Source organism: Orcinus orca, chromosome 9 (genome assembly GCF_937001465.1).
Source record: "Orcinus orca chromosome 9, mOrcOrc1.1, whole genome shotgun sequence".
Lineage (NCBI taxonomy): Eukaryota > Metazoa > Chordata > Mammalia > Artiodactyla > Delphinidae > Orcinus > Orcinus orca.
In genome coordinates, this window is record NC_064567.1 from 11,032,596 (window position 1) to 11,041,461 (window position 8,866).

Consider the following 8,866-nt stretch of genomic DNA (forward strand, 5'->3'; position numbering starts at 1 on the left):
AAAACCAAAGAGAAGGTATTCTCAAATCTCAGAGAAAATAATTATGCCCATTACCATCAGGGAGCGTTTCTTTCAGGTGGGAAAAATATTTTGTTTAGTGTTTCTTGCAGAGCACCTACTGGCAATAAACACTTAATTTTGTTTGGTTCTTTTTTTTTCTCCTACTGGATAATTGGGATATAGTCCTTATCTGTTCTCATTTGGACTTATTTCCCAGTAAATATAGGCAAATTCAGGCTCTCAGAAATTTCCTTTAATTGGCCATTTATTCACCCTTTCTCTGTTCCCAGCTGTAGATTCAACTACTAATTTCGTGTAAGTTAATAAGGGATGCAAAAGCATCATTCAGTCTACCGAGCTCCTGTGCTTTAGAGTAGGAGGGTTATTTGTAAGCCTTACTCATATGATTACTGCTTTCAATATTCACTGCTAAGTCTTGCCTCAGGGTGAAACATAAGAGATTTAGAACAAGTATCCACTCTTCCTCCCTCCAAAATACAAAATGACAACCCTGAACTGAAAATCAACAACTCTAAAAATGAAGTTGATAAATTGTATTTAATTAAATTTAAAAACTGTTGCTCTGTGAAAGGCACTGGTAAGAATATAAAAAGTCAATACACATACTGGAGACAATCTTTCCTCATATAGGAAAAATGACTTGATTCCAAAATATACAAAGAACACTTAAAGCCAAAACCCTAACAGACATCTATTCAAAGGAGACAGACAGATGGCAAATAAGCATATGAAAAGATGCCACATATCTTTGTCATCAGGGAAATGCAAATTAAAACAACAATGAAATATCACTACATGCCTAGTAGAATGGCTAAATTCAGAATATTTACAACAGCACACACTGATATGGATGTGAATCAACAGGAACTTTCATATACTGCTGGGGGGAATTCAGTTTCATTCATTGCAAAATGGTACAGCCACCTTGAAAGGCAGTTTGACAACTTCTTAAAAAAATAAACATACTCTAATCTATGATATACCAATTGCACTACTAGGTATTTATCCAAAAGATCTGAAAACGTAAGTTTACATAAAAACCTGTACAGAGATGTTTAAAGCAGTTAAATTCATAATTGCCTAAATTTGAAAGCACTCAAGTGGTCCGTCAGTTGGCAAATGGATAAACTGTGGTGCATCAAGACGACAGAATCTTATTTTGCACTAAAAAGAAATGAACTATCAAGCATATAAAAAAAGACATAGAAGAAACTTAAATCCATACGACTGAGTGAAGGGAGTCAATGTGAAAAAACTACACACTTTATAATTCTAACTATATGACATTCTGAAAAACCAAAACTATGGAGGCAATTAAGAGATCAGTGGTTGCCAGGGATTAGTAATGAGGGAGGAAGAAGAGGTGATTTTTTAGGGCAGTGATACTACTCTTTATGATAGTATAATGGTGGATGCACATAATTATACACTCGTGCAAACATAGAGAATATACAACACCATGAGTGAAAACTTATGTAAGGTGTGGACTTCGGGTGATGATGTGTCAATGCAGGTGGATGAATGATAATGAAGGTGCCACTCTGTGGGGAGATGGTGATAATGGGGGAGGTTTTGCATGTGTGGAGGCAGGGGGTATATTGGTTATCTCTGTACTTGCCACTTAATTTTGCTGTGAATCTAAAATTACTCTAAAAAATAAAGTTTATTACATAAAAATGGGCAAAAATGTAGAGATACCTCACCAAAAAAGATATACAGGTGGCAAGGAAGCACTTGTAAACACACTCAACATCACATGTCATCAGGGAATTTTCTATTAAAACAAGAATGAGATACCACTGCACATCTATTAGAATTGTAAAAATTCAAAAATCTCTGTATTACTGTAAAAAGTTGGGTGCTTGCTATGTTCCTCAGTGGTCGAAACATGGAGTCCAAACTGCCATTGCCATTCCCATCAGGGCTCAGAGTCAGGCGTGACAGAAGTCATGCTCGCAGGCTCCACCACCACCCGAAAAGCTAGAATGTAGTAGGCATGGTCCACTCTTCTCTTTCCCTCTTGACAAAGAGCTGGGAGTTGGGAATTTTCTCCAGATCCTAACACAGTGGGTCAGGGAGCCGAGGTGGATATGGTAATAAAATGCCATAACTTTGCCTAAAAGCTTCACTCTATCTCTTCTTGGCTTTGGGCTAGTCTGGGGTGCTGCAAACTCCTATGTGGTTTCTGGTGTTCTCAGAAAGGCAATTTGATCTATATTATGTCATCTTCATGGAGGAAGGGGGGGCTTGGGGATTCCTATTCTCCCATCTTTGTGATGTTACTCTTAGATAATTCTCATCCTTAAGTCATGTATTTTGTTGGAAAATTTTCTTGAGCTCTAGGGGAAAAATTCACTAAACTATAATTGTGCCTTGTGCCATATTGTTCTACTTTTCTGCAATACTCTGTGGAAAGCAGCCTTCACTTGAGCATCCCTTACACTGTAGATGAGGGGGTTGAGCAATGGGTTGAAGACAGTGTAAAACAGGAAAAGGATCTTCAGCTGCTCCTCTCATTGACTACTGTCGGCGACCATATAAACCATCATGGCGATGCCAAAGTAGAACCCAACCACACCGAGGTGGGAGGAGCAGGTGGAAAAGGCTTTCTTGCGGCCCTCCTTTGACTGGATCTTCAGGATGGCCCACAGGATGCGCACGTAGGAGACCAGCATCAGGGAAAGGGGCTCAGTTAAGATAAACACACCGTCAGCAAAGAGGAAAATTTCATTGATCCAGGTTTCACCACAGGTCACTTTGAGGACAGATCAGATTTCACAGAAGTAGTTCACCTTCTGGGGCCCACAGAAGGGCAGCCTTAGAAAGAGACTTTCTTGTACTAGGGCCAGGGAAAATCCACATGGCCAGCAAATGATGGCCAGGAACGTGCACGCTCTCCAGTTCATGATGACAGTGTACTGGAGGGAATGGCAGATCGCCACATACCTGTCACTGGACATCACCACCAAAGTCAGGTGCTCTACGGAAGCAAAAGCCAATAGAAAACCATCTGCTTGGTGCATGAGAAATAGGAGACAGTTTTTTTGTGTTTCACTAAGTTTTCCAGCATATTGGGTAAATTGCTGGAAGCATAAGATACGTCAGTGATGGCCAGATGAGAAAGGAAGGAGTACATGGGGGAGTGCAGTCTGGGGTCTAGGCAAATGAGTCCCAAGATCATGCCATTTGCCAGCAGGTTGAAGATATAAAATAGGAAGAAGATAACGAAGAGGAAAAGTTCTATGTCTTCACTGAGCTGGAATCCCACCAGGATGAACTCTGTGACCCATGATTGGTTCCCCTCCATTCTGTTTTTTTATATATAAATTTATTTATTTATGGCTGTGTTGGGTCTTCGTTGCTGCGCGCGGGCTTTTCTCTCGTTGCGGTGAGCAGGGGCTACTCATCATTGCGGTGCACAGGCTTCTCATTGTGGTGGCTTCTGTTGTTGCAGAGCACGGGCTCTAGGTGCACAGGCTTCAGGCTCTACAGTGCAGGCTCAGTAGTTGTGGCACACAGGCTTAGTTGCTCCGCGGCATGTGGGATCTTCCCGGACCAGGGCTCAAACCCGTGTCCCCTGCATTGGCAGACACATTCTCAACCACTGCGCCACCAGGGAAGCCCCCCCGCCTCCATTCTTAATGACAGTCTGTAAAGGACTAAAGTGTGGTGGAAAGGTCAGAGCTGGATAACAATGAAAACTGGAGTTATTTATCTGAAGTGAATTCGGAGTAGGCTTCTATGCTTGTCCCTACTTCACTGAGTTTTTTCTTCAATATTTCTCTGCCTTTTTGTTTTTCTTACTTTTTATTCTAAAGTAATTCAAAATTTCAGATAAGTATCAGGAATTATAAACAATACTAGTATATACACTTTACCAATTTTTTTCATGTTTGCTTTATCATTTCTTTTTCTCTGTATATATTTTGTTAATTTTCTCTGGACCACGTAAGAGTTAAGTGCAACCATAAGGCCAGCTTATCCCTAAACTGTTTATTATTTCCAAGAACAAGGATATTCACTACTTTATTTTCAGTATAATTACCAAAATCAGGAGATATTAACATGATTCACTATTCTAGGCATAGCATTTTCAGCCCCTCTGGTCCAAGATTGAAATCCAATAAAATATCTTACCTCCTCTAATCTGAAATCGTTATTCAGTCTTTCTTTCCTTGACACTGATATTTTTGACGGGGATTAGTTCTTGTTTTGTATAATGTCTCTCAATTGGGGTTTTCCATTGATTGTCCATGTTTTAAGTTCAGATTATAAATTTTTGGTAGCAAAAAATATATCCTTCTTAATCTTAAAGCCTCTCATGAATACAGAGGTACTGTTAATTACTCTCAATATAGGTGATGCTAATGTGGATTACTTGGTTAAGGTGGTGTCTCCAAGTTCTCTCCATTATAGAGTTATTAATTCATAATTTTAAGTACTTTCTTCCTGCTGGCTTAACAAATTATCCATACCCATCTTGTAGATTTCTCACTTCAGCTTGGAATCAGTTATTTCACCAAAAATATTTGGTTCCTTACTGAAGAATCATATTTTCAAAGCAGTATCTGGATTTATTGGACGTAAAGTAATATTTTTATCAGGATTGTTGCCAAATTGCTAATATCTTCATTTAATAGAGAGCGTATATAATTTGAGAGAGTACCTAAGTTGTTCAGGGGTTAATGGATTCTCAACTTCACTTGCCTAATCCTAATACACCCTTACTGACTTCTTTTGGAAAACACCACTAATATAACATTACCGTTAAAGAAAATGATATCAATATTATATGGTAGTTTTTTTAGGCAAAAGTACATTTAGAATTCAAAATTATCTTGTTTATACTTTTTGTTTTTCTTTGTATTTAGCTAATTATAGGCTCTTAGAAATTTTACACTTAATAAAGTTTCAGTAGTCTGGTTCATTGTGTGAACAAAGTGGCATCTACCTCATGAGATTTTGACATCAAGTTTTCCTAAGTCTTAGAGAAACACAACATTCAATAAAAGGCTTAAGAGATAATATATATGTGAAATCTATGGCCAACAGTGATCATTGCTAATAACTTGTACATATAGTTTTCCACTATTCACTCTACTTATATTTTCATATACTTAAAATTATATAAACATTATTCTTTCATTTAAATATTATGTACATCTTCTATGTCAAAATATTTCCATACAATATACTTTAAACATTTGCATACTATTTTATTGCATACAAATATTTAAACTGATTTAATACATTACCTTCTAACTAGGTTGTATGTACTGTAATGCCATTGATTAAATTTTATACATATATTTTTGTGTATCTTTTATTATTTTCTTGTCGTATACTCCTAGACACGGAAGTTCTCAGTCAAATCTCCCTCTCTTTCTCCACCTATCATCTTTTTATCTATATCCACCACCGTCTATAAAAAGCAAACAAGCCCAAAAAAATCAAAAAACATCATCACTGCAAGAAACCATTAAATGGTAAAAGATTTCTAATTTAACAATCATGACTCTAATCTCAAGTTCAGCTTTCCGATGAAGCTGTCCCACTTCAACCTTTCTACTTTTATCATGTTGACTCTTTTTTTTTTTTTTTTGCGGTACGCGGGCCTCTCACTGTTGTGGCCTCTCACGTTGCAGAGCACAGGCTCCTGACGTGCAGGCTCAGCGGCCATGGCTCACGGGCCCAGCCGCTCCGCGGCATGTGGGATCTTCCCGGACCGGGGCACGAACCCGTGTCCCCTGCATCGGCAGGTGGACTCTCAACCACTGTGCCACCAGGGAAGCCCTATCATGTTGACTCTTACACTTTAATACAATTTAGTCAAACCTGGTATAAAATGCAGTTCCTTAGGTTCATCCTCATCTCAGCTTCATAGTAAATCCCAAGGAAGAACAAGAATAGTTCATGGAAAGTGCAACTTCATGAAGTCTAAGTATCATCTGACTACAAAAGATGTAGCTTCTTGTTTACTGGGTTAAATCTGTCCTCTTAGTCTACACATAACCTTGAGCTATCTACTCTGATTACAAATTTATGATTAAAATCGTATTTGTCTGTGTTTCTTACTGCCCAGGATCCAAATGGTTCCATGTGGAAGTAACTATCTCAACACCCACTATTTAGCGTTTCCCCCCTAGACATCTTTTTACATAATTTGATTTAATTAACCCTACCCTACAAATTTCTCACATTGCTTCTAACCTATTGTTTCTTCTTAATTTCACTTTGGGGCTTGAAGAGACACTCCTGTTTCCTAGATGAATGACAAGAAGGAATGACTTGACATTTAAGACCTACACCATACACCACACAGAGATGTCTTTACCAATATAGTCATCACAAGTTAAATAATATTTTAATATAATTAACACCATGGCTTTTAAATACAAAATATTGCAAACTGTGATGTGACTTTGATCACTCATGGCCAAAGCATGGTTTCTACAAAACTAACGTATTCTCAGATGATATGACATAAATCTCTTAAGATAGATGATACATATAGTTTTAATTCATACTTTTGGACTTATGGAAGTATACTTTGGAAGTAATTAGTAATTAAAATATTCTGGAAATTATATATCCCTGTAAAGAATATCAGGTTTAGGCAAATGTAAATTTTGAAGCAGGCATATATTGAGCTGGAAAATGCATATGGGTCATTCAAAAGTACTAGTATGGCTACACACTATGCTTATTCACTAATCTCATTACATAAGCGTGAAGGGGTGTCCTAGAGAGCAGTGAAGACATAAGGCTCCTCATTCGAGGGATTTTCTTGTATGCCCGTAATCAATTAGTGTACAAAGAAAGACGGCAGTCTTGCTTATTCCTCTCATCACTAAATGTCTATGTGACAAGAAGTCTATGTCATTTATTTTAAGTGAGATGACTTAAATGGTTGTAACAGCCTCACGAGTGGGTACTATGTCATGTACATGCTTTATGTCTCATATAATAACCTGTACAATTCTAGATGAAACAGGCACTCAACAAGTGTGAGCTAGTACGGGAGAAGAATTACGAGAAGGAATAATAAGAAAACTAATCTCCACATTTTGAAGTGGGAAGTCAAAATAAAGGGTTGAAAATTGAAGTATATGGTTTACAAACATTAAAGACTGAAATTTCATTTTCTGTGCCAATTAAGGTGTAACCAATACACCCTTCTAGCCACATGTAAACTTTAAGACCATTCTAAATAAAGGATGGGTTAGGAAAGGGGGGAGGGGCAAGATAGGGGTAGGAAATTAGTAAGTGCAAACTACTATGTGTAGAATAAGCAAGCTACAAGGATATATTGTACAGAACAGGGAATACAGCCAATATTTTATAACTTTAAATGATGTATAATCTACAAAAATATTGAATCACTGTGTTGTACACCTGAAACTAATATAACATTGTGAATCAACTATACTTCAATAAAATAATTCAAAAAATAAATTTCAGTTTTTACTGACAACACACTTATGTATGTTGAAAATATTAAAATCTCTGTAGATAATCTATTTTACCAAATAAGCAAATTTCTAAAAATCTGGAACATGCATAACGTTTTATGGAATGAATGTTTTGTAAAGATTATAGATCTCTCCAAATTAATCTATAGGTTCAATGAAATCTAAATCAGAAATTAAGGAAGGTTTTTTAATGTGCGGAAATTGAATAATCTTATTTATAAGTTTCATGAGAAATTACGAAATATCAAGAAGAGTCAAGTCAATGTTGAAGAAAAATGAAGGAAAAGGACATACTCTATGAAATACTGAGAACTATAAAGTTACAGTGACTTTATACAGTCAATGTTGTAATGGGACAAAGATAAATAAATAGACTTGTGAAATAGCATGGTTAAACCAGAAATACAGACATGCACATGCCATCACCCCACAAGCACACTGGAAAGGCAGTGGTGTTTTCAATAATAATGCTGGATCAATTGGCTATCTGCGTGAAGAAACTAAAGCAAAACAGGTAGGTAATAGATCTAAGTATGAAAGATAAAAACAAGCTTTGTAGAGTATTGAACAATGGCATATAGTTATGACCTGGGAGTTAGTGGAACTGAAACAGCATAAAAGATTTATAAAACTAAGAAATAAACTGCTATTTATCTAGAGGCATAAATAAGAGAGTGAAAACACAATCCACAGAATAGAAGGAAATATATATAACATGTATAATAAATTCAGGGCTCATATTCAGAATATAAAAGAATTTCTGCAACTCATTAATGAAAAGATAGATAATCTAATTTCAACTGGGCAAAATACTTGAACTTACATTTCACATGAAAAATTATCTAACCCACAGCACATTAAGATATTAAGAGATACTAAATTTCCTAGGTCACCAAAGAAATAAAAATAAAACTCACAAGGAATGGCTAAAATTCACAAGTTTGAAACTACAAGGCCTTAGCAAGTGTACTGATGAGAATGTAATTTAATGCAACCATTTTGGAAAACTCTGGAAGTATATACTGTTTTTAAACATATGCATAACAATGACCTATGGATTCTACTTCCAGATACATCCAAATAAATGTGTGTATACACATACCTAAGTTATATACATATATAGATTTATACAAAGATTGTATATATATATATAAAGTTTGTATATGAATACTCTTAAGATGATTATAACAACTTTTTTCTATCTTCCAAGGGAAAAATTTATCTTAGCTTATAAAACAAGATTGAAACATGGACTTATCTCTTTCCTTGAACTTACAATCCATGTGAGCAAATAAATATTTCTTGCAGGGGTTCCTATAATTAGTTTTAGATATGTATGATTTAATTTATTTATTCCTAGAAAAATTAAGTTT

The 8,866-nt window shown here is 36.1% G+C and overlaps 1 pseudogene; it reads right to left on the reverse strand.

The window, feature by feature from the left end:
• Positions 1-2,381: 2,381 nt before the first annotated feature.
• Positions 2,382-3,328, reverse strand: LOC101282822 (olfactory receptor 2A2-like; annotated as a pseudogene).
• Positions 3,329-8,866: the final 5,538 nt, after the last annotated feature.